Consider the following 27867-nt stretch of genomic DNA (forward strand, 5'->3'; position numbering starts at 1 on the left):
ATAGAGCTATATATGTTGACACGGAGATATATTAATGCTATCATTGTTGTTAGTTGCTGTGAAGTCAATTTCAAATCTTGGAGACCCCATGTGTGCAGAGTAGAACTGTTCCATAGGGTTTTCAAGGCTGTAACCTTTCGGAAGCAGGTCACCAGGCCTGTTTTATGAAGTGCTCCTGGAAGAGCTCAAACCAACTTTTCAGCTAATAGTCAAGCACTTCACCATTTGCATCACCCGCATGCTCCATCAATCCTATGACATAAAGTGATGTAAGCAGGCTCCAAAACTCTGCATGCATGTACATGGGTGTGTATGTGCATGCGTGCATATGTGTGTGTGTGTGTGTATGTGTTCACACAGGAAAAATCTGAAAGACTACATTCTAAAATATTAATAAGCACTTATTGCTGTTCAGTGCAATTATTTTTTACATATCTATTATTATTTAAATTTTTACAATGCTTCCCGTTTATAAGCAGAAAAAAAGTGAATAGAGAGATTTTCATCTTGAATAGAGGATAAAGTTAAAAAGGAAGATACCTGAGGGTAAAGAAGCCAGAGGAAGAAGCAAACCAGACACTCCAATGACAGAGTTACTGCTGTGGAGACAATAAGGAAAGGGGTTGGGGGAGAGGATGATTATCCAAACTCAACATTCTAGACGTTTCACCTACTGAACAATATACCTCTGGATCCCTGACCTTGTTAAGCTCCCTCAAAGAAATCCTGTTTGGAAAAATATCCAGTGGTCACCCACCTTTAAAGAAACACACGTAGAACTGGCACACACATATTACAGACACAAATCAGTGTCCTCCATCCACTACTCAGTACAAACAAGAGCCGACTACCTTATTGGTGCAGCAATTTAATGCACACAAATCATTGCTTTTGCAGCAAGTTTGCCAAAGTGGTCCAAACTCAAAACAGAGATCTGTGAAAACTCCTGAACCATTAAATGCAAAGGGAAAAAAAATCTGTTTAATGCATAATCTTCTGAATATATCTACATAGAGAGAGAGTTATATAGATAGAAAGATAGATACATAGATCAAGATACACTCTTTAATCACACCTATTCCTTTGTGTCTCTTCATGCACGGTTCTTTTGTGGCAGAGGCATTTTTCAAAAACACAGACCCTCTTTTGTTTAATTAATAATCCCCCCAGACATAAATCACCCCAGCGGCATCCTCTCTAAGCAGCCCTGTGACAATGACCTACTTTAAGGGCCTTTCATGTATAGCTTTGGTTTACTATGTATTTTGAAAATTACTGCTCAATAGCAATTTTGGGAGATCAGCATTTTCCTTAGTAAGTTTAGCAATGAGGACCCATTTTCCCACCTGGGAGGAAGAATCATAGACTAATAGAACTAAATTAAGAGATCATGAAGAGGAGCTACTCATTTCACTAGGAAGCTAATTATAATAATCTGGCTAACATTTATTGAGCCCTTTACATGCGTTGGCTCATTAAATTCTCACAAAACCCCTACATATTACACACTATCATTACCTCGTCTTTAGCTGAGGGTAAACTGAGGCACAGAGAGGTTAAATAGCTTGCCAAAAGTCACACAACCAGCAAGTGGCAGAGGCAGAATTCAGACCAGAGCAGTCTAGCTTTAGAGCTCATGCTCACTACTAAGCCACACATCCTCCTTGAGACGGTGAAGGTTGTGCGTCAGCTTGGCTGGGCCACGCATGATTCTCAGTGGTTTGGCAGTTATCATGTAGTCTGGCAGCTATGTAATGATGTACTTACTTCCATAATGAGATTTGGTATAATGCAATCATTTCCATAATAAGAACTGTTATGAGCAGCCAATCAGTAAAAAGAGAGTTTCCTTGGGGGTGTGGCCTGCAGCCAATATAGGTGGACTTTCTGGCAAAGCTCACTGGTTTTTCCTCGCTCTGGATCCTGCAGCTGGATCCTGTTCATCTGACCTCCAAGTCTTGGGACTTGAGCTAGCAGCCGACTTGCTGATCTTGGGTTCACCAGCCCCTGCAGCTACGTGAGTCAGGAAAAGCCTCCAGCCTGACGCATGGACTTGGAACTTTGCAGCCTCTACAACCGTGTGAGCCGTTTCCTTGATATAAATCCCTCTCTCTATATATTTATACGCTTCACTGGTTTTGCTTCGCTAAAGAATCCAGCCTAAGACACTCCTCCAATGGGCATGAGACTGGTATCATTTACTGACAGTCAGATGCAAGACATTCCATAAATGTCATCGCATTTCGCTCTCAGAATGACACTAACTTGGCATTATTCCTTTTTCTAGATTGGTGAATTGAAGCTCAGAGAACTTAGTGGGTTCTTGGTGGGAACTTAAGTCTAGACTGTCCTTAATACCCACACTTTAATGCCTATCAGAGGCAGAATGACTGAAATATTGGACAGGTCCAGAACCAGGCAAAAAGGCTAGGAGGATGAGTGAGGGCAAGACATGAGATAACCAGGGCCACATGGCCTTGGGAGGCAGTGCTGGTTCAGCAGTAGAATTCTCACCCTCCATGAGGGAGACCTGAGTTCAATTCCTGATCAATGTACCTCCTAAGCAGCCACCACCCTTCTGTCAGTGGTGGATTGCACGTAACTGTATGAATTCCCAACCTATCATGGGGATGACACAGGACCGGGCAGCATTTCCTTCTGTTGTACATGGGGTCACCATGAGTCGGGGGCCAGCTTGACGGCAGCCAACAACAACAGATGGTCTCTATGGAAGGGTGGGGATGAATAAGAAATAAAACATTAATAGTTGCTGAGAGGAATGAGGTGTTGATGCCACATTGCCTTCTTATTGACCCTGGTCTTGGCTTTGATCCAGGTTATATATTGGGGACTTTGTGGTTTCGTCATCCTATTAATTAAATAAAACCTTTATCTTCTCTTGGGATCACACAATTTCCTGGATGGTGCACTAAATCCCAGTGAGTATCCTCTGTAGCAGAGAAAGGGCCCTATGCTTGTAGAGCAACCTTATGTCACACCCTATATATCCCCATTGCACACAGCTACCTTGCCTCAGCCGAAGAACTACAGGCATCCACGGGATGGAACATTCTGGAGAAAACAGACCCAAACCTAACCTCCTCTTTTCTGTAGAACTTGGAATATTGGCTTGAGTTTGAGAAGACGAAAATAAACGTGATAAATGTTACTTGAAAAATCTAGGATGTCGTTATGCATTGCATTTGTTTGCCCTAAATCCATTTTCTATTAGGTTATTATTAATTAGCATTTGTTTAGCATCGATGTTGTACTCAAAGCCAGACTAAATATGTAAGAGAATATCTCTGCCCAGGATGGGCTGCAAGTAGGATTTCTCTAAAGAGCTCACCATCCACATTTAACCCCCCAGAGGAATTACACATACTCCAAAGAAATGTTCTGACAATAAATTTTCAGGAAAATAACTCAAATGAAAAGAATCACTTTCTACGAGTGGGACTTCACATACCCTCACCATATGGGACAGGCAGAGTCTTGCGCCAAACAAAAATTTAAAAGAAAAAAAAAGTGAGATTTCACACAAAGTGACTAAAAATGAATTGGACTCAAATTCTCCTGAAAGTTGTAAATAACTGAAAAATAGGAAGTAAGCATAGAAACCATTTTGCAACGATTTTATTGCAAGAACATAGCCTAATAACATGTATGCAAATGTCAAGAATATATCCAGATAGAGATAGAAGCTTCTCTCTGAACTGCACAGTGGGGGAAAAAATGCTTAGAGGGATTTTTGCCAAATTTGGAGGGTATGTGTGGGAATTGTCTGTGATTTATTGCATTAGTTTGAATACTTGCCCCCTCTCCAAAATGAGCCCTGAGGATTTGGATGGGAGTCATTTATTTGGGATCTCAGGCAGTACAGTGAGGGAGTAGAGTAGGAGGAAAGTCAGTAAAATGTGTGAGGATAAGCCAGTCACCACTGTGGACACGTGGAGCTCAATCAACTGGGGACCCTCTGAGAAAATGTGCCAAATCTCAGAACTGTCCCACCGAGGGGTGAAAAGCAGAGATATTTTTCTACCAACTCCTGCCCCTCCTTGGTTGAAAAGCTCCTAGAGGGTGAACTCACAGGCACTTCCAGTCTGCCCTATGTATGGTCAAAGGAAGCCCTTAGGCAGGGAGACATAGTTGCTGGAAGTAGGAAGCCATGAGTAGATTTTAATATATACAATTTTTGCTCTCAGTTTTTCCCTGAGGCTAACATTTACCACTCTTTTTTTGTTAATATTTTTGTTTTGCTTGTTTAGTTTTGGTTCCTGCAATTGCTTTAAGCATTGTTCTTAATGTTTTTAAATCTGGGGTTACTTTTATTTTATTTTATTTTTTATTTAGTTTACTTTTAATACATTTTTAGTATTATAATGGCCATTTGGGGATAGAGATTGTTTTCATTTTAGATTCCCATCATCTCACTCAACAATCCCTTGTCAGAGGGACGCACAGGCCCCTCAAGGAGCAGGTTTCCAGGGGTGGGGTACTACTTGCCAAAGCGCATCGGATTTTTTAATGCAGTAGTTTCATATTCAGGAATTGAAAAGTGTCTATGCCCTTCATACATAAAGCTCAGCTAAATCTTCTTGCAGAATGGCAAGTCAACTACAGTAACTCTTAATCTGGGATGTGTTGTGCGTGGTGGGGTGCATATTAGAATCTCTGGATAAGACCAGGCATGATATTTATCCTGTGGAACAAAACAGGCGCCGCTTTAGCCATCCTCTTCCTCTCACCAAACCAAACCTTTGATTCTCTCTCAACCCATGGTGATTCCATGTGTTTCAGAATAGAACTGTGCTCACAAGATTTTCAATGCCTATGATCTTTTGGAAATAGATCACCAAGCCTTTCTTCTGAGGTGCCTCTGGGTGGATTCAAACCACCAACCTTTTGGTTAGTAGCCGAGTGTCTAGCTGTTTGCGCCAGCCAGGGACTCTTTTCCTCGCACAGGATTCCCTTTTTCATTGGCAGACCATGAAACAACACTGCCCTAATGGGTCAGCAAATAGAAGCCAGGACCAACAATTCAACGACAAAAATAAAACCCAATTGAAAAATGGGCAAAGTCATGAACAAACACTTCACCAAAGAGGACATTCAAGGGATCAGCAAGCACCTGAAAAGATGCTCACTATCATCAGCCATCAGAGAGATGCAAATCACAATTACAATGAGATACCATCTCAGCCCTGCAAAAATGGCACTGATCAAAAAAAAAAAAAGAAAACAACAAATGCTGGCAAGATTGTGGGGCGATGGGAACTCTGCTCCACTGCTGGTAGGATTGGTTCAACCACTATGAAAAACGGTATGGTGCTTCCTCAAAAAGCTAGAACTAGAAATACCCTATGATCCAGCAATCCTGCTCCTAGGTTTATACTCTAGAGAATTAAAACTACTGACATGAACAGATATATGCACACCTATGTTCATTGAAGCATTATTCACAATAGCAAAAAGATGGAAAAAACCTAACTGCCCATCAACAGATAAAAAGAGAAACCAGCTGTGGTACATACACACAATGGAATACTATGCAGCCATAAAGAATAATGATGAGATCTCAAAACATACTATAACGTGGACAAATCTGGAGGACATTATACTGAGTGAAATAAGTTACTTTTGGGCAAATACTGTATGAACTCACCATTACAAAAACACAAAAATAGGTATACATACAGAAAGCAACATTCTTTGGTGGTTACCAGGGATGGGAGGGAGAGGGAATCACTTTCGAGATAGTAGACGCTTGTTAGTTTTATGGCAATACCAAATAAGGGTGAAGTCAGCACAACTTGACCAAGGTAAAAGATGACACTAAGAAGTACCAAGAATAAGGGACAATTTTGGTACAAAGCCACAACATAGATACACTTTTGCAACAACAGTAATAACAACCAAAAAATATGTGTGTAGCTACATAGGTAGATATGTACGCTTATATATGTATAGGTAAGCACATAGGAATATACAGGTACGCATGTATAGGAGTTTCTGTCGGCAAACGTATATACATGTTTGTGTGTGCTGCATATATATTTATATATAACGTAAAGCATATAGGGGGCACATTTATGGATACTTCCTAGACATAACCAAACACCTCACAGGATTGGGTTACTGGGTTTAAGTCTTAGGACCATAGTCTGGGGGCGGAGGGAGGGTCAACTCAGTCAGTTGGCATAACATAGCTCATAAAGATAATATTCTATATCCTGGTTTGGTGAATAGCGTCTGGGGTCTTCAAAGCTTGCGAGTGGCCATCTAAGATACAACTATTGGTCTCTACACGTCTGGAGCAAAAGGGAAAGAAGGAAACCAAAGGCTCAAAAAAGAAACTAATAGTCTACATGAACCACGGCCTCACCTACCTTGAGACTAGAAGAACTAGATGGTGCCTGGCTACCACTACTGACCATTCTGACCAGGGATACAATAGATGGTCCTGGATAGAATGGGTAAAAAATGTAGAACAAAACTCAAATTTCTTAAAAAAGGCCAGACTTACTGGACCGATAGAGACTAGAGGAAACCCTGAGACAATCATCTTGTGATACCCTTTAAACTTGGAACTCAAACCACTCCCAGAGGTCACCTATCAGCCAAAAGGAAGAGTGGCTTATAAAATAAATAATATCACCCATGAGTACTGTGCTCCTGTAAACAATTATCTAAATGAGACCTAACATTTAATATTTACCCTAGACCAAAGATGACAAGGTAAGGGGGACAAGGAAGCTAGGTTAATGGAAACAGAGCAACCAGAATGGAAATAATGAGAATGCCTTTCACACTGTGAAAAGTATAATCAATGTCACTGAATAATATGTATAGAAATTGTTAAATGAGAACCTAATTTGCTACGTAAATTTTCTCCAAAATCACAATAAAATATTTTTAAAAAAGAAGCCAGCATCCCATCAGACCACTCATAGCACACATGGATCATGTTTCTTAAATGAGACTTCTCCTTGGGTCAGGAACTGGAGCATTTCATAACATTGGGTCACTCCAGCTACCCCACCCATCCTTGTGCATCGCCAACTCAAAGAGATGGTCACAGGACCTATGAACCATGCTTATGCTCTGTGATAACATGTATTCTCTGTGCCCCCTCCCTGGACCCCTTAGGTAGGATTCATCCATCTTTCTCTTGTAGTTCCCTAAAAGTTTGGGGTATATCTATGCCTATGTCATCAAGCGACATATCATTCCAAAATTATTTGTTCATGGTGCTGCCTCTCCAATCAGTTTGTGATGCTTCCTTTGTCATGAACTAGCCACTCGTTCATTTGCTTGCTCATTCAGTAATTACTTATTGAGCACTTACTATGCACCACGGAACCATTCTAGGTGCTGGGGATGCAGCAGACAGCAGACCACACAAGTCACTGCCCGTGCAGGGCTAACCTCCAGGTCAGTATATTCTCAGGTGTCTGCTGAAGGTACAACCTCCATTCCTATTTCTCATTCTCATCTCTCTCCCTTGGACCCCGTTTCTGACTGCAGTATTTCTCCCTCGTTCCAGTAACAGGAGGGTTTTGAAGCGAACTTCCTCTACGCAATCTTTTTTGAGTAAATCACAAATGGGTGCTAGCATTTACCATCTAAAATTTTACAAAGAGAGGGCTAAACTAACAAGGGGTACATGAGCCAGTTACTTAACCTCCCTGTGCCTCTATTTCTACACCTATGTAATAGGCATTATGAGGTACAAATAGTTACTGCGATTAAATAGATTGGAGTAAAAGCACTTAAAATGATAAGCGCTAGCACACGGTGTTTCTTAAATGTAAGAAGGTATTACTATTACGAGCTACTACTCGGTTCTCCTCCCCTTTTCTAACTGATGAGCTAATATAGATAATATTATTCATTTAGTCTGTAACTACTTTCTTCTGTCCTTTTTCATTCAGGCATGCCTAATACTAAGCAAACAGGCATGAACTAGATACACATTGTCTCTGCTGCCACAAAGCTTCCCTTTAAGGTAAAGGGAATGGGAAGACCTAGGGAGACACATGAAGCATCAGAAAACTGTTGTTGTTGGGTACCATCAAGTCCAATTTCAACTCATAGCAACCCCAGGTGACAGAGTAGAACTGCCTCATAGGGCTTCCTAGGCTATAACCTTTATGGGAGCAGATCTCCAAGTCTTTCTCCAACAGAGGTACTGGGTAGGTTCGAACTCCCTACCTTTTGGTAAGCAGCCAAGAGCTTAACCATTGCACCACCAGGGCTCCTTTCAGAAAAAATAGCTCCATAATTACTCTATGCATCACCTCATCGTCTCCCTGACCTGTGGACTTTCATCCCTGTCCACTTTTACCTTCAGCTGCCATCACCATACAGAGAACAGATGGATCAGTTCTTTAATCAATAGCAAAACTGAGTTCATAATCCCAATTAAGCATATGCATTTGAGAGTAGCCACTATGGGGAGAAGCCAAAATTAGGGTGAGTTGTGGCTAATTTGCTGAAAAGGCCTGTCCCCACCAGCTGACCTCACAACCCTTCTCAACTCAGGTTCCAGGAGAGCCCTAATGCCCTAAGGCATTAGCTATGTCCCATCTTAGAGACACCTTGGAAAATAGTCACTGAAATCAAGATCTATGGGACTTACTTCTTTTGCAAACCTGGTTGAGAAAGGCTGGACCAGTCCATCTCCTGTAGGTCCAAACAGTTCATGCTTTATATATTGAGATTCTGCTTAAGACGCTTGTTGGGAAAAGGGTTCCACTGTTTTAAAAAATAACAGTTTATAGACTGCTGCCTCACATGAATGACAAAAGAAAGTGGATAAATATAAATTCATCTTTTTTTAGTAGTCCTGAACGCTTATGCTTCAAACAACGTAGCAGCCAACGGCATAAGGCAAATATTCTAAATGTACAAAGAGAACTCAATGAAAGAACAATTATAACGGAAGAGTTTAATATACCACTCTGAGGTCAAGACCAAAATAAAGCCTGGATGTAGAGATTAAAAATACTATAATCAACAAGCTTGTCTCGAGTAGACTTTTAGAAGTAACAACACTTCTGTTTTCAGTGGCATTATAGGGAAAATCACAAGTTAATGGGGCTACTCAGGACAACCTTGCCCTTGATTTTCTACCATAAAAAAGTTAAATTATTTAAAAAAGAAACATTCTCTTGAGTGCTTGCAGGTCACTTTGGATCAGTGAGGTTTCCCTTTAGAGTTCAGATGTGAAATATTAATAGGTATAAGAGAGACAAGATTTGTCAACCCGGGAGTGTTACCTGTCTTGCCAGCTCCACCCTTCCCCTCTGCCTCTAGGACAGTTTTCTCTTTAACAGTCTAGATTCAGGCTTTTGGGAATCAGAATCAGATGAAAAGGAGAGAGGGAAGATGTAGAAAAAGAGGGCAGGCAGAACTCTAAGGGGAGGGCTGGAGAACCTGATGAGTGAAAAGTTCTAGCTCTGCTACAGTGTTGAAAGCACTGGGAAGGTAAACAAAGACTTTGGAGAAATATTGCTCTGGGTTATGAACCTCATCTTTTTCAATGTTTTTCAAGAAGCAGGAGTACAAGCTAGAATGCTTTTAAATACTTTGAGCTGCCTTTCTTTGGACTATCTTTGACTATGATGCATGCATAGATTGGACCATGTGATTTTGTGCAAGCTGTCTAGGTCAGTGCTACTCAAACTGGGGACCCCCAACCAGTAGCAACAGCAGCTAAAATGTTGTTAGAAATACAAACGCTCAATCCCCAGCCCAGAGCTACTGAATGAGAATCTCAGGGTGAAGCCCAAGGATCTGTGTTTTAGTAAACTTTCCAGGTGAGTCATGCATTAAAGTTTGAGAACCACTGACCTAGGTGATTTCGTGGCCTGTCTAGGAGCTCCAAGATTTTCCTCCTGAGTCCATGGAGAAGTTCTGCTTCATTCAGAAAGGCTTGAATTCCACCCTTAGAATATGTCTACAGGCCCCAAGTCTGCCCACCTGCAATGCAAAGTTCTTCCTGGCAGCCAGAATGTCTTAAAGCCTGTAGTTCTCCCTTCCCATGAGGTTCTACTTCTCAGATACTGAAATGTCTATCTCTATAGATATCCTCAGGGGGAGGGAAAAGGCAGTTTAGCAGAAATATGCAAAACTGGGTTTTGCCAAGGTAGAACTTACCAGCTTCAGTATTTTTAAATCCTTCTGGTGTCTTTGAGGTTGGAGTGCACTTCCCTGCACCTCGGAAGCTAGTGGTTCCATGGACTAGCAAAAAGAGCACTGAACTTCTTTTCAGGGGACCCTGCTCTAACACTGTTATGGGTTAAATTGCATCCACCAGAAAGATATGTCCAAGTCCTAACCTCTCAGTATCTGTGAATAGACCGTATTTGGAAATAGGGCCATTGCAGATGTGATTAAGCTAAAGATCTTCAGATGAGATTGTTTTGATTTAGGGTGGGCTCCAAATCCAATGACTGGTGTCCTTACAAGAGAAAGGAGAGGGAGATTTGAGACCAAGGGACACAGGGAAGAAGGCCATGTGCAAGAGAGGCAGGGATTGGAGCAATGCTACCACAAGCAAAGGAATACCAAGAGCCATCAGCAGACGGAAGAGGCAAGGAAGGATTCTCCTCTGAAGCCTTTGGAGGGAACAAGGCCCTGCTGACACCTTCATTTTGGACTTCTGGCCTCCAGAACTGGGAGACAGTAAATTGTATTGCTTTAAGCCATCAATTTTGGGGTAATTTGTTGTGCAATCCTAGGAAACTAACACAACCACCTAACGCAGGCATGACCTGAAACTCACCGTCTCTCAGTCTCAATTCCTCACATCAGGAAAATCTCAGAAACACTTAGGGTTACTGTAAAGTTTACACAACAAACACATGAGGATTGTTGCCTATAGAATGGCTAGTGGAGATAAAGGGGATTCATTAAACAATCATCCTTGCATAGATCAGTGGCGATACTGTGTTATGAATGATGTCTATAATTCAAAAGTATATGAGATCCACACTTTGTCACTTACTGTATGTGATCCTGGAAAATGTATACTTGTGTATAAGTAAACAGACTCAAAATTTGTCTGTAAAAAAAAAAAAAAAAAAAAACCAAACCCATTGCCATCAAGTCAATTCTGACTCATAGTGACCCTGTAGGACAGAGTAGAACTGCCCCATAGGGTTTCCAAGGAGTGGTTGGTGGATTCAAACTGCCAAACTTTTGGTTAGCTGCCGAACTCTTAACCACTCTGCCACCAGGGCTCCTTTATCCGTAAAGGAGGATAATAATGGCCCGGGCCTCATTGAGTGGTTACGGGCATTGAATGAGATAATGCCAGCTCAATCCGTTCTGCTCTAACACTTATTTTGCAAGTGGAATTTGTTCCAATGCAGTTGATATATTAGGGAACAATATGAGCATAATGTGAATTCCAAGTTGTGTTCAATTTCAACCATGAGAAGCACAAGGTTAATACAGAAAACTGCACCCTGCTGAACTGAGCCATGCAGAAATACACAACACACACCTACACACCACAAACATCTACCAGCTATCTCAGTTCCTCAAACGTGTTCTGAGTCACACCCATCCACATCTGGTGTTCCAACTTTCCTTCTGATTTCAGACAACTCTTCTTCATAATAACTCACAAGCATCAACCTGCCAGCCACTTCACATGAAGCTCTCAGGTCTTTTTAAAGGTAAAGTACCATATTTATGGTAGGATTTATATATTTTTTAACCATTTAACATATGTAAAATTGTGCTACCACTTTTATTAGGCTTTTTTTTTTTTTATTTTGGTGAAAGTATACTCAGCCAAAGATGCAGCATTTCAATAATTTCTACATGTATAATTCAGTGACATTGGTTACCTTCTTCAAGATGTGCTACCATTCTTGCTATCTTTTTCCAAATTATTCCACCATGATTACCTTAAACTCACTGCCCTTTAAGCTTCCCATCCACCCCTTTGAGCTATATATTTTTTAATGTGTCACTGGTGGGTGCTGCCCCCTTGGTCGCATTCCCCCCATAAGCCCTGTGGTTTTTAATGTGCAATTGGCATAGTATGGTGATTTTTAGGAACACATATGTCATATGTTACAATCTTGTAGAATTGATTGTAAAGTACATAGTGCAGTGCTGAGCCCACTTAAACCCTCAGTAAATGGTATTTGTCTGCATTTATTAGATGACAAAGTGCTGGGCACAAAGTGACCAATTGATAAATGACCATTCTTTTCCTTTCAGTAATCAGCTCTATCAGGATTCTTAACTAAGTGAAACCATCGATACATTTATGACATAAAAACAAAAGGTAACAGGAAGTAATTATCTTTCAGCTCAGACCCCAAACTCCAGTTAGCGCTGAGAATCTCTTGTTAGAATTTCTAACTGAGCATAATTTTTTTCCCAACTTGTTTCTTAACAAGTCAGCTATTAAACAAGAAAATGTCCTTCTGTTTATTGCATGAATTTTACTAACTATTTGAACTTCATAAAATTAACCACTTATACCAGAATGGAGTGCCAGGATTTCTCCCATTTCCATGAGGAGTTTCAGTTCTCTTGTCCCCATTGGAGGGAGGAAGTGGAAATCAGAGGAGGCAGTATTTTCACAGAGAGATCAAGCCCCAGATTCGAGGTTTTGACTGACTTGCAGTTCAGAATGGCATCCCTTCACACATCTATTCTATTTTCTGCAGAACACACCTGAGTACTGCCACTTATGGGCAGCCATGTTTTCCTTTGCCTGACTTTCTAGGCTGATCAGGGCAAATCTCTCCAAAATCCCAGTAGATTTCTGTTTCCATATAGGGTTTTCTTCTTCTTAAGCCAACCACAGCTAGTCTTTCCTGCACTGATGGCTTACAGTGCAACTCAGATTCTAGGCTCTTGGAGTTCTGAGAGACGCTAGGCAGCCTTGTAGGCAGACTAGAGTTCTCTCATCACTTGCCCATCTAGGTTCTCAGGAGAAGATGGCGCTTAGGATGCCCTGAACTTGGGGAAGCACAAAGCAAGCTGAAAAGGCCAGGAGATAATTATTTCCCTCATCACTCTTTGGCCAGTCCTGGACCCCATTCCTTGGGTCATGGTGCTTGCAGCCTAATAGGGATTCAGTTCTGTCTACATTTCTGGTGTAAGAGCTCCCAGCTCTAGTGGGGCCAATATAAAGAGAGAACGGGGCAACCTAGAACAGAGAGGGCTGGCAGAGATGGATGCATGGACTCCCTTAAGACTCCTAACAACATCTTCTTTTGGGGGGTAAAATCAAAGGACTGTGTCCCACACCTCCCAGGAAGCATTAAGACACTGTGGAATCCCTCAGTTATGCCCCAAATGAAAAATGTGTAGGTAAGGTCCACTAACAGAAGGAATAGCAATCTTTGTTGCCAGCTCATCCATGGTGCCCCAAAGTTGGTATAAAGCATTAGTTTTTTAAAGACACCTTCCAGATGGGTTTCTAGGAGTCCCCTCTCTCTTCTCTATTATTCCTATAAGGACATGAGACCCCACTAAATGAACAGCTGGAGACCCCTGTGTTTGAGTCCTAGCTTTAGCTTGGTCTTTAGGACCCTCAGTGATATCCCTGAGACTCTTGCTGATGCGATTTCTCAAATAGCCAAATAGCGTTATTTGATGTGTTCATCTCCTAATAAAGTCTTCATCTCGTTACTCTCCTTTTCCACTAGAAGTAAGAAGTGAATGGGAAGAAAAGTCAAAATTACTGTATAGAGACTCAGGAAACCTAAACTGGAACCTCTTAGCCTTCGAAAGGAGCAGTGCAGGAAAGAGAGGTAAGTGTCATAAGAACCAGATATCACCTATTTCTCACTGCTTCCAGGGCTCCCCGAGTCGGAACTTTCTCTTGGATCCTCCTAGCTGGTTTTCCAGACACTCAGTCTCTCCAAACCTCATCCGAGGTGGAGGAAGGCAGCCTGATAAGCTGATGATAATAAAAGTAACAATAGTGCCAGGCACTATTTTGCGTTCTTTACACCAACGCTATTGACCTATTTAATCCTCACCAACCTTACGAGGTAGGCACTAATGAGGAGACTAAGGCACAGAAAAGTAAAGAAAGTTTTCTAAAATCACACAGCTAGTAAGTGACGGAACAGGAATATGAACCCACGTAGCCTGGCTCAAGAACCTGTATTCACAATCACTGGGAAAAGAGCTATGGAGCTTAACATACCTGAGTTAGAATCTCAACTTCACTATCTGCCTGCATAGTGTTGGACTACCGTTTACCCTCTTTGAGCCTCAGTTTTGTCATCTGTACAATGGAATTGCCAGCAGGAGGCCTGACCTTGCGACATTATTGTGAGGAGCAACTGAGACCACGTCTGTAAACCACCTGGCTTCGCAAACAGGAGTGCAGGATATGCCTTCGCCTCCCCCATCCCACTGCCATCCTCAGCACAGCTGCAAGAGATGGTTCCTTTCCCTTACCCAGGCTTGACCCCATCCTGGCCACGCCCCTCCATATTGAAATATGGAAAATAAATAGAAAAGTGGGGCATTTTCTCCCGTACTTTCACAAGTCCCGCTGTTGTTTCTGCCCCACTGCCCGTCAAACTAATGTACTAAAGAGGCACTGTCCACTTTGCCCTTCCAAGGAGCCCTGATCTTCTGGCCAGGCCCCAATTCTGGGGAACCGAGATGGTCATTCATTCAACAAAATATTCATTGTTCATATGATGTACCAAGCACTTTACTTGGTGCCAGGATATAGGGGTAAGCAAGATGGACATAGTCCCTGATTAGACAGAACGTCCTTCTACTGGAGAAGACAGGTAAAATAAAGAGTTGTTGTTGTTGGCCATTGAGCCAATTCCAACTCATAGCAACCCCATGTGACAGACCAGAACTGCCCCACAAGGTTTTGTAGGCTGTAATCTTTATGGGAGCAGATCCTCAGGTCTTTCTTCTGTGGAGCTGCTGTGTGGGTTAGAACCAGCCAGCTTTCGGTTAGCAGTCCAGTGCTTAACCATCACACCAACAGAGGTTCTTAAAATAAAAATAGGCTTAATAAATAAATACAAATATAATCAGTACCTTGAAAGAAACAAACAGTGTGCTGACTTATCCTTTGGCTTGAGAGGTCAAGAAGGCCACTCTGGGGAGGAAACATGAGGGCTGAAAAGCAGAGAGCCAGGAGAAGAGCAGATGAAGAGCATTCTGGTCCAGAATCAACAGAGATGTCACCTGGAAGATGCTCTCCAGACTTCCCAAGCCCCTCAGGTGATGCCTGAGGGTTTCCTAAGCTCCATCACTCTAGCTTGAATTCTGACTCTCCCACTTACTTGCTCTGTGGCTTAGGCAAGTAGTTTGCTTCCTCTTGATATCAGTTTCTTCACCTGTACAATGGGGTTAATACTTATTTTGACTAAGGAGAATTGTTGTAAATGAAATAATGTTACCTACTTCTACTTAATGGAGTCCCTGGGTGGTGCAAATGGTTAATGTGCTCAGCTGCTAACTGAAAGGTTGGAGGTTTGAGTCCACCCAGAGGCACCTTGGAAGAAAAGCCTGATGATCTACTTCTAAAAAAATCAGCCATTGAAAGCCGTAGAGGGCACAGTTCTACTCTGACACATATGAGGTTGACATGAATCAAAATCATAACTGTACTTCTACTTAATAAGAATATTATTGCATCTCAGTGTGGGGAAGAGGAAAGGAGGGGCTCATATCCCCAGGTCATCCTCCATACAAAACCCTATTCAGGACTCCCTCTATTCCAGGCTTCCGTCCCACCAGATACTTCTCTCCTAAGTAACCCAGAATAACCATCTCCCCCAATGCTTTGGGTGGCTTCAAAAGTGGTTCTGGCCCTGTGGAGATTCTAATGGAATTGCCCTATAAGTCCATGTCTTCATCATGAAAATGGTGACCATTTCCCCACTTCTACCTCCCAGGGGAAGCCCTAGTGTCGCTGTGGTTAGGCATTCAGCTGCTAACGGAAAGATCCGCAGTTCAGATTCACTAGCCATTCCTTGGAAAGCCTACGGGGCAAGGGGGCAATGGCAACGGGTTTGGGTTTTTTCGGTACCTCCCAGGGAGGAAGTGCAAATTTGGTCAAAGAGTCTGGGGGGACCCTGAGTTCTCAGGACAAAGGCTTCCTTCTTATTCCAGGTCGTTCTCAGGCAGAGCTTAGAGGAAGGAGCCCACGGCTGAGTCTTTCCTCATACCCGGCCAACTGACAGGACCACTGGAACTCCACCAGAGCAGTTGTGGCCTTCTTTTGTTTGGGCTCCAATAGCATTAAAGGTTCCATTTCCTATATTTACCTTGGTTCCTGTGTCCGGAAAATATCCCACCTCAGCCTCCACCTTCCTTTCCCCTCTGGCAGCAGCTGCCCTCTGCCTCTATCAAACAAAGCTCGGTTTTCACTACTTCCAGCCCCGTATTGTGAAAGTGAGACAGACACTCACCCCTCCCCCATCCTGCCAGCCTCAGAGGAAGTCCCTTTGACCTTCCACTGTTATTATTACTATGATCATCGTCACTGTTATCATCACCACCATCCTGTGCCCACTCCGCACCCAGCTCCTCACTTCCCAATGCCCCATTGTTCACCGTATTCACAGTGACTCCTCTGCTCGAGCCACTTCCCCTCGGCCCTCACACATCCTGTACAAAGCCCTTCGTGTAACCCCAAGGTCTCTAAGCCATCCCCCAAGCTGTGTCCTTCATCTGCTGTTACTATGGCCTGAGCCTCGCCTCTGATTCACTCTCTCCCTTCTTCCTTCTCCCCACCCCACATCTTGCCTTCACCTCCACAGCTGGTCAGAATCAACCTCCTTCAAATGCCTCCGTCTCTGGCATCTTGAGCTCATATAAAACAAACAAAAATAAAACCCATTGCTGTCAAGTTGATTCCAACTCATAACAACCCTATCGGACAGAGCAGAACTGCCCCATAGGGTTCCCAAGGATCGGCTGGCAGATTCCAACTGCCCACATTTTGGTTAGCAGCTGAGCTCTTAACCACTGCTCCACCATAGCAACTGGAATTTCCACTGCTTCTACCATCATGTCAAATCCTTGGTGTCTCTTGACTGTTGAAATATTCCCTGTGTTGATCTCATCTCCTTCAGGACTTCCTCCACATTGGTTACCAGAATGATCTCCTTATACCTCAAAACTGACTTCGCTCTTCCCCTGCTTAAAACCTTTCAATGACACCTCATTCCTTAGGGAATAAAGAACAAGTTATTTAGCATGAAAACCAAGTTTTGTATTTGGTTCCTACTGACATCAATAATCTCAACTCCAGTCACTCCCCACAATATCCCAGACACACTAAGATTCTCATTATTTCTAAATACTCTGTTCCTTTTCCTGCCTCTTGCCTCTTTGCCTTTGCACATGCTATTTATTTCTCATGCTAGGAATGCCTTTCTCCAGTCCCTTCCTGCCTAACAAACTCCTGCTTAAATTCAAAACCCAATTCAAAGGCAACTCTTTACAGGCAGGCCTCCTGGGTTGCACGAAACCAAGGTTCCACCAACTTTCCCTGTAAAGGGTCAAAGAGTAAATATTCTAGGTTTTGCAAGCCGTACCATCCCTGGTAAACCACTCAATGTGTATTTGTAGTGTAAAAGTAGCCATGTTGCTGCTGTTGCTGTTGTTGCTAGCTGCCGTTCAGCAGGCCCCTGACTCATGGTGACCCCATGCACAAGGAAACAAAATGCTACCTGGTCTTTAGCCCTCCCCGTGACTGATTGGAGAAGGAACCATTGTGATCCATAGGGTTTTCACTGGCTAGTTTTTGGAAGAATATAGTCAGCCCTTTCCTCCCAGTCTGTCTTAGTCTGGAAGCTCTACTGAAACCTGTTCAGCATCATAGCAACACACAGGCCTCCACTGACATGCTGCATTTGAGGTGCACTTGCCAGAAATTGAACCTGAGTCTCCCGCACGGAAGGTAAGAATTCTACCACGGAACCACCAATGCCCCCAGTAGCCATAGACAGTATGTAAACAAATGGGCATAGTCGTGTTCCAGTAATACTTTATTTATGGACACTGAAATTTTAATTTCATATAACTTTCTTGTGTCACGAAATATTTTTCAAGCCTATAATATTTAAGAACATATTTTAGCTCACGAGCCACACAAAAACAGGCAGCCAGCTGGGATGGTTTAGCTACATGACCTCTGCTCCTTTTTCTGTACTTCTGTAGCGGCCTGTGGTATCTCTAATGTGGCACTTTCAGTGCTGCATTGCTTAATGCCTGCACAATTCACTGCTCTACCACCCTGCAATGAGCCTTGTTGTATTTGCACACGAGAATCTCATTCCTTTGTCATTGCTATGTTCCCAGGCCCTGACTTGAGTCTAGAACACAGGTGATGGACAATTGATGTGTGTTGAATGAAGGAATGACATGGTGGGTGTGGGAACAAATGAAAGCAGCAAAATTCAGATCACAGTATCATCCATACGATGTTGCCTTCCACTGAAGGCTCAGTACTTACAAGCTCTGTGGTTTTAGGCCTCATTGATTTGAGCCCAATTTTCTTCATTTCTAAAGTGAAGATGGTAATCTCTGTCTCCAACATGCAAAACCCCCTGATCAAAAAGAATGAGAGCAGAACAGAACCACGAGGAGGACAGAGTGAGTCTGGGGGACTCTGGGGTGATCTCAAGGGACCGCTATGGTCAAGCAAGTGAACCAAAGTCCTGGGAGAAGGAGGAGCTGCCTGGCCACATCTAGTGAACTGCAGCCAGCATGGCTCTGTGGATTCTGTCCTGTGGAACGCTGGCACTCTCCCCATGTCCCTGGGAGGTCAGTCTCTTGTTCTTGTTCAAGCGCACAAGTCAGGGAGCAGGCCTTCCTTCCAGCCAGGCCCGTGACACCACATAAGCAGAAGCAGATTTACTTGTTTGATATCCACCAACAGAGCTGTTTTCTATGGCTGGCCCTCCTGCTGTTGTTATCGTTTTTTCCTTCTAGAAATGGCTGAGTTATCAACCCTCCTTTCCAAGTTTCCCCGTTTGTACCAGAGAGCATGGCTTGGAGATCAGATCTGAGCCCAGCATTCACCTCGATTTCAAATCTCCCCTCTCACAGTGGTGTTACTTGGGACGCTGTCAAAAGGAATGAAGGAAAAAGTATTTTCGCTCTGGCTTGGACTTGGCCACGTTTGCAGGTACTCAAGTTGCAGCCTCAAGGAAGTGGGAGTTTGGGGTGTGTGATGTGAGCTGAAAGGCAAAATGGCTTTTCATCAACTAGCAGCAAAAGGCCCAGAAATGTTGATGCCATGAGAAAAGAAGAAGTGAAAACACAGAAAACTTTGGGAAATTAAATAGTTACAGTGTTTATTTTTCAACCCCCTCTATGGATGACATTTCCTTCAGAGTCTCTTGAAACTCTATTTCAAGATAAAAGTAGTTTTATTACTTGGGAAATATAATGTGGACATTTTTATTTGATATTACAATAAAATTGCTTACCATTTTAACCAGAAAATAAGTACAAATTTGCTAACTGAATGCCTTTTTTTCAAAAAATGTAAGTTGCTGTATACATCAAGTTACTATTTGTTGTAATATTAAGGAGCTGCATACTTTATGTTTGCTAATTCTTGACAGGCCATTCCAGTCCTGACTGCTGTTGAGTAGATTCTGATTCATGGTGGCCCCATGTGTGTCAGAGTAGAACTGTGCTCTACAAGATTTTCAGTGACTGATTTTTCAGAGGTAGATCACCAGGTCTTTCTTCCAAAGCACCGCCGGGTGGACTCAGACCTCCAACCTTTTGTTTAGCAACCAAGTGTTAACCATTTGCACCACCCACGGACTCCTGGTTTTTTTGAGAGACCATTAACATAGGAAAATAAGAACGACCTTCATAATTGTTGTCAAACTCAGCTGCAAAACCACTCAACTTTACATTGAAAATAGTCTGAGCTCCTCACTCTCACGGTGTAAAACAACAAAGAAAAAGATTCCATGCAAATCCTTAACATACACAGAGTCATCTGGTAAAGTCTGCCTTCCCAGGTTCCCACTGAAATGCCGAAAGATCATAAACATAGACCAAAGTCTGCACCAGCTCTGGAAATATTATAACTCAGATAGGAGGGGAGAGAACAAAGGAATAGAAGGATAGCAGGCCACAACTTCCTCTATAAAGTGGCAGCCTGTACGGAGAAATCCATGCAAAGTGCTGAGAGCTACAGATAAGGCAAGCCAAGGGGCAGTGTGTGCACCCCATTTACAGTCCCTCTCACCACTAGGGGTCAGAACCATTGTTTCCACCACAGCACTTGGTGGCCCCTACATCTTCTCCTGGCCCCATCAGCCAGGTATAGAGTACTTACTGATGTGGAAGTCCAAAGAGCAGGACATAGCTTTAGCCAACTTCTCTCTGCAGGAGAAAAGACCTGGAGATCTCCCATAAAAGATTACAGCTTCGGAAACCCTATAGGGCAGTTCTACTCTGTCACATAGGGTCACTACGAGTTCGAATCAACTCAACAGCACACAACAAGTCAGTGCGGGCAGGCAAGGAAAAGCAAGACAAGATACAAAGGATTAGAAAGAAATAAACGTTGCTGCTGATGACATAGACTACATTAAAAAATAAGACAATATTGAAAAAATGCATTAGAACTACTAAAAAATGTTTAGCACTATTCCCAAATATAAGAGCAGAATATAAAAATCAATATCATTTCTATAAAAATAATTAGAAACTCTACTAAAATAAAAGATATCATTGTAGGAGCAACAAAAATGATAGGATATCTAAGAATAAAGGCAACAAAGGAAATGCAAAAAAGACAAGAAATTTATGAAGAAAATTATACAATTGTATTTAAGAACGTAAAAAATCTAAATACAAAGATAGATATACCATGTTATTGTATAAAATAACTCAATATTATAAAGAAGGCATAACTTCTAAATTAATATATAAATACAACAAGTTTCCAATAAAAATCATTTCAGGGCTTTTCATGGCAATTGATAAGTTGATGTTAAAATTCATATGGCAGTGTAGATAACCAGGATTAGCCAAGAAAATTTTGAAGAATAAGGATAGGTGATGTGCCCCACATTATATGAAATTATTATGAAGTCTCAGTAAATAAAATAATGTGACATTAATGCAGGCAAAGTTAAATTAACCTGTAGAACTGAGTAGAAAGCTCCAAAACAGACCTATATATAAGAACTTGTAATACAACAGAAGTGGCATTTAAAAAAAAAATCAGAGAGGAAAAGATTTATTTAATGATGTTGCATCAACTGGCCATCTAAACGGGAAAAAAAATGAATAAATAGACTCCCTACCTCACACCATATATAAGCATAAATTCCATATGTATTAAAAACCTAACTGTGAAAAGCCAAAGTTTAAAGCCTTCAGAAGAAAAAGTTAGGAAAATATCTTTATGAACTAACAGAAGGCAAGCTTTTCTTAAAAAAAAAAAAAAAGATATAAAGCACAAACCATGAAAGAAAAATCAACAAACTGACTATATTAAAATAAAAAGCTTTTGAATAACAAAAGGCAATGTAAGCAAAAAGAAAACAGAAACTGCAGACATGAGGAAGAGATTTCTAACTCATATAATAGGAAACATTCAAATCCAAATTATATAATGAGTCCTTATAAATCAATTTAAAAAAAGACAAACCAGTAGGGAAAAGGGCAAAGGCTATAATCAGAAATTCATGTAAGAGAAAACAAGAATAGCCAAAAAGAAAGAAAAGATGACCAATCTCTCAAATAATTAGAGAAATGTGAAATAAACCACAATGAGGTATTGTTTCACAATCATCAGATTTACACAAATTAAAAAAGTCTGACAATACCAAGTGTTAGTGAAGATGCTATACTTTAAAAACAAAGAAAAAGTCTACTTTTCCAGGTCCCTAGAACATTTACAAAAATATGATTACATAATTAGGCCTTCACAAAAACCTCAAATCGTTCCAAAAAGGAAAAGTCTCTTAAGGCCCGTTCTCTGACCACAGCAGAGGAAAACTAGGGGTTTGTTTCTAGAGTGTGAACCAAAAAAACAGCCACTTGGAAATGTGACCTAAATATGAAAGCAAAATGTAAAAACCTTCAGGAGGAAACATAGGAGAATATGAAATATATAAAACTTCTCCAGTGTAATGATTAGGTTGAGTGTAAAATCAAAACTACAATTCAAAATATTTGGAAAATTATCATAACAAAAGTAGCATAATAAAGCTTTGGTAAAAAAATGTTAAGACTTCAAATGCCTATGTTTTCTATTTTGTTCCATTGATCTTTCTTCATGATATACATCTAAAATACAAGTGAAAAAGGAATGAATTATTTATACAAATACATAAATACATACACACATATGTATACATGCACCCCGCATACACACATGTACACACGTGTACATATACACATATGGACATATATACAGACACACAATATAACCTGTTTTGTATAGATAAAGAACATACAGAAAACACTGAAAGAATAAAAAATAGTTCTGGTATCTCAATGGTGATATTACCAGTGACATGTAATTCTGTTTTATTGTGTCCCTAATTTCTAAAAATAGATACATAATTTTATAATTAGAAATGTAACAATAAGTTTACTCATTATAACAAAAAATCCTTAAAAAAATGTTTTAGTATTTTTTTAACTTTTCTGATATTCACCAATTATTTCCAATATTCCTTCACCTCCTGAAATTTTCTTCCATTATATCTTTGATTCTCATTTCTATTATACTCATTCTGATCTTTTTTTCTGCAGTACCAGTTACATGAATATTAGATTTCCTCAGCCATGCTCTTCTCCCTGATAACTTTTCTCTTTGTCTTTTGCCACCATATCATGGAAGAATTTTTCCAGCCTGTCCTCCACAATTCTCAATCATGACTCAGTTCTCTGCTATGTGGAATCAATTATTTCTTGCTTCTAATTTGTATTCAATCCTTCTATTGAGTATTTTTCAATTCCATACCATTTTCCCTTATCTCTCAATCCCCAGTGCTTTTGCAAGTTCTCCCTCTGTATGGAATTCTCTTTTCCTCCTTTCACATCACTTCTTCTCTGAGGTCTGCCTTCACTCCTATGGGCTTAGTGAGTCAGGATCCCTTCACAGATCCTATTTAACCCTAAGCACGCCCCATCACTATACTGGTCATAAGGCTGTACAATCATCTCTTCATGCATCTGCTTTTTCCATTAGATGTTAAGTTCCTAAAGATCAGAGTTCGTGTTATAGCTATTCTGGGCACTGACACATTTGGTATTGTCACATTCTGAAGTTTTGCGATCTGATGGTTGTTAAATGATGTCTCATTGTGGTTTAGTTCATATTTCTCTAGTTACTAGACATCTTGTATGTTTTTCACCATTCTTGTTACCTCTTCCATCAATTTCTGATTATAGCCTATTGGTTTGTTTGTCTTTCTCTTCTTGATTTGTAGGAACTCATTATATATTTGTATTTCATTATGTATAAATATATAAAGAGAAAAAATATATATATATATATATATATATATATAATCTTCTCCATCCCTGAAGCTTCTCTTTTCTTTTTGCTTATTTGCCTTTTGTTATACAAAAGCTTTTATTTCATTTTACTCAACTTACTTTTTTTTGCTTTATTTAAGAAAATCTTTTCTACAAATAGATCATACAAATGTTCTCTTATATTGTCTCTTGAAATTTAAAATTTTTTGCTTTTTATATTTAGATCACATTTCTAAGTGGTCACTCCAATAAACATTTCTGAATTAGTGAAACAAAGTAAGCTCAGCTCTGTACTGTACGCTCCTCCTTCTTGGATAGTTGGAACAAGATCTAGACAAGGATCTGGCTTTGCCTCTGTGTTTTGTCAGCTTCTGCTAGATTCTGCTGTATAATAAGCAATCTCCAGATCTTGGCTTACAACAACAAACGTTTGTCACTCACATTACACATCAGTTGTGAGTCAAGAGTGACTCCAAGACTCTACTCCAAACTGTGGATAAATTGCAGGCCTACTCATTATGGGACCAGAGAAAGAAGCAATCACTGACTGGTTGGGACATGTTGGTCTCATGGTGGAGGGCCAGAAGAAGAGCAATGGTGGAAACTTGTGATGTGTCTCAATTATCTAGTGCTGCTGTACAGAAATACCAAAATGAGTAACTTTAACAAACAGAAATTTATTTTCTCACAGTTTAGGAGGCTAAAAGTCCAAACTCAGGGCATCAGCTCTAGGGAAAGGCTTTCTCTCTCTGTCGGCTCTGGGGGAATATCCTTTTCTCTTTTTAGCTTCTGTTCCTCTCTTCATGTGGCATGGCATCTATCTTCCCCTATCTCTGAATGCTTCTGTGCCTCATCTGCTTGTTTTATATCTCAAAAGTGATTGGCTTAAGACACACCCTACACTGATATGACCTCATTCACATAACAAAGAAAACTCTATTCCCAAATGGGACTACATCCACAAGTATAGGGATTAGGATTTACAACACATGTTTTGGGAGGTCACAATTAAACCCATAACATTACACACTTTGATCCCCCAAAGTTCATGTCCTTCCCACATACAAACACACTTACCCTATCACACAATGCCTCTAAAAATTTCTACTCAGACATGGTAAACATGCCATTGGGCAGAAGCAAGTCACAGACAGATCCAAGGTCAATGGGATAAGGAGAATATTCTGTATATAGGGAAGGATAACAAGGGCTAATAGAGAATGGAAAATTATAAACAATACATTCTACCACAGCTTCTCTTCTCTCAAACCACATGACTGGGGTCTGTTTAGTGGCCACAGAGGGCTGGGTGTGTATTTGTTAAAGATATTTCAAAAATACAGTTTAATATCTACTGAAGGTCCCTGGAGGTGTTGATAGAATACAAAAGGGTAAACTTTCTTTTGGCAGCCCTAGGTTAGTCCACAAGCTGTGGCTCACACAGACTCACTGCTGATTCAAAGGAAGTTAAGGTCTCCTCGCCCTATGCCTAGAACCAGTTCTACACTCGAAGATGGCCAAGACTCAGTTACCACATGCCAACATCCTGGCCCCCATTCTGACCAGGCTAGAATTGGCCACAGAGCTTCAGGTTGAGTGAAGGGAATGATCAAAGATGGAGGGAAAAAAAAAGAAAGAAAGAAAAATACAGGACCCTTTGGCAAGAGAAACATTGCTTGGCATCCAGTATGTAAAGCAGTTCTTCCATAGTTTGGCTTGGCTTTCTTATGAAAAAGCTGATCTTGGCTTAACCTGCATCCATTTATTACCTCCACCTGGCCGGGCTGAGACCCATCCTCACTCTGCTTGTAGCAACAGATAATGTGGATTGACGCACCTGAGCGGTCGCTTGTTAATGTTCCCATTTCAGTTTCTCAAGACCTAACTCAAACAGTAACACCTCCCACAAAGCAGCACTGTTGTCTGCCTGTGACCATGCTCTGCCCTCGATAATTAGAATGGAATCTGAGCTCACCCTGGAATGCAAAGGACGTGCAGACAGAGCCCAGCAGCATGGCTCCCCCCAACCATATGTCCCAGCCCTAGCAGAAAGGCACGTGGGGCAGAAATACGCACTAGAGAGAACACCAGAGCCCTGTACTTGCCTGCTCTGCTTTCTGCACTAAATAGCTCAGAGGAATCAGCCAAAACAGCATTTTTGACATGCAGCACTTTAGTCGTGGCCTTTTGACTAGAGCAGTGGTTCTCTAAGTGCGGTCCCTAGACCAACAGCATCAGTATTGACTCGGAACTTGTTAGAAATGCAAATTCTCAGGTTTTATCCTAAACTTGCTATATCAGAAACTCTGAGAATGAGACCCATCAATCTGTATTTTAACAAGTCTTCCTAGTGATCCTGATGCATACTAAAGTCTGAGAACCCCTGTACCAAAAAATGAACTTGTCCTTGGGTTTACTCCAGCACTAATCCTAATTTTGGAGAGCATTCATGTCCTATAGGAAAGCCATTTCAATTACAATCCCAAAAAAAGTCCCAGATCAGTCTCTCCTTGGCAACTATCACCGTTAGGTATAATTCAATCAGAATAATGCAACACAGAAGGCAATAGACAGAACCTCACAGCGAGAAGAGGAAGCGGCATAGCAGACTAGTTACAAGCATGGGCTCTGGGGGTCAGATTGCCTGAGTTTGGATCCCAGCACTATCAACCATTCTTGTATGTGACCCTGAGCAAGTTACATAAAACTCTTTAGGCTATTTTTCTATCTCTACTTCCAAAAAATCAGCCATTGAAAACCCTATGGAGCACTGTTCTACTCTGACACACAGGGTCACCATGAGTCAGAGTTGACTTGGTGGCAATTTTTTTTTTTTTTTTTTTGATAGGTGTAGTACTAATATCCTCTTAGTATTGGTGTAAGACAGTGGTTCTCAAAGTGTGTTCCCCAGACCAGCATCATCAGCATCACCTAGGAACTTATTAACAATGCAAATTGTCAGGCCCTACCTGTATTAGTTAGCTATTGCTGCATAAAAATTGCCCGAAAACTTACTAGCTGAAAACAACAAACATTTATTATTTCATGATTCTGTACATCTGGATCCAGGTGTCTTATGAGGTTGCTGTCAAATTGTTAGATGGGGCTGTGGTCTCATCTGAAGACTCATCTGGGAGGGTCTGCTTCCAACCTCACTGTGCTGCAGTGAATTACTTAATATGGCCCTTTTAGCTTTAGTCTTTGTAACTCCCACCAAATGATTGGGTGGGGCTATGCAAATGAGGTGCTTGTGGCCCATCAAGGATATTGGATAGCTTGCTAACAATGTAAATAAGGTGAATGGCACTCTTGGGGGGATAGGACCATGCAAATAAGGAGGATGGAACTCTAACAAGGGGATTCGTCAGCTTTGCCATCCCACGAGCCTTAAAATGAGCCATCCCAGAGATGGGAGGGGAGGATCTCACTACCACCAAGAAAGAAGAGCCAGGAGTGGAGCGCGTCCTTTGGACCTACAATCCCTGCACTGAGAAGCTCCTGGAACCAGGGGACCAAAAGAGAGAGCTGTTACACCAAAGATGGTGAGAAGTGGTGGCAGAGAAATGGAGGCAACAGAGGCAGTAGACTGGCAGAAGATGGTATGTTGGACTTCCCAGCCCACAGAGTCAGAGAACTGAGTGCCTTTGGGCCGAGGCTTACTGGTGGAGTGGGGTGCCTCTAGGTACTTATTGGCACAGCTAAAAGAGTTTTGTAACACTTGCCTGAGCAGGGCAGAGGCCAGGCTGAGGGGCCAAGGGTCAGAGAAAGATCTGCCTGCAGACACAGCTAAGAAGAAGCTGTCCTGATTGAAGAACTGTATCCTGAGCATTCCTGAAGCTGAATTGTAACTTTGACTTCTCTAATAAACCCCATAACTGTAAGTATGGTCTGTGAGTTCTGTGTGGCCATTGCAATGAATTATCGAACCCAGTAGAGGAGTAGAGAGTGCTATGAGAGGGACAGATGGTGTCAGTAAAAAGGGCTGGTGAGAGGAGGCATGTCTGACCTCCACCTCATAGGAATCAGCCTTGGCCTGTTGATCTTGATTCTCCTTCTGCCTTGTGAGGTTAGAGGAGGTCAGATGCCACCCCTGCCATGCCACTTTTACATTCACTCACATGGTTGTTGGTATGTCTCAATTCCTTGCCATACGGGTCTTTCCACAGGGCTGCCTCATGACATGGCAGCTGCTTCCTCCAGGGCAAGTGATCCAAGTGAGGGGCTGAGAGAGTACACCCAAGACAGAAACCACAGTCCTTTTTATAACCTAATTTCAGAAGTGATGTCCCATATCTTCTACCATACTGACTGTTTAGAAGCAAGTCAATAAGACCAGCTTACACCCAAGGGGAGGGGATTACACAAGAGCATGAA

This window comes from Trichechus manatus, unplaced genomic scaffold (assembly GCF_000243295.1).
Source record: "Trichechus manatus latirostris isolate Lorelei unplaced genomic scaffold, TriManLat1.0 scaffold00008, whole genome shotgun sequence".
NCBI lineage: Eukaryota > Metazoa > Chordata > Mammalia > Sirenia > Trichechidae > Trichechus > Trichechus manatus.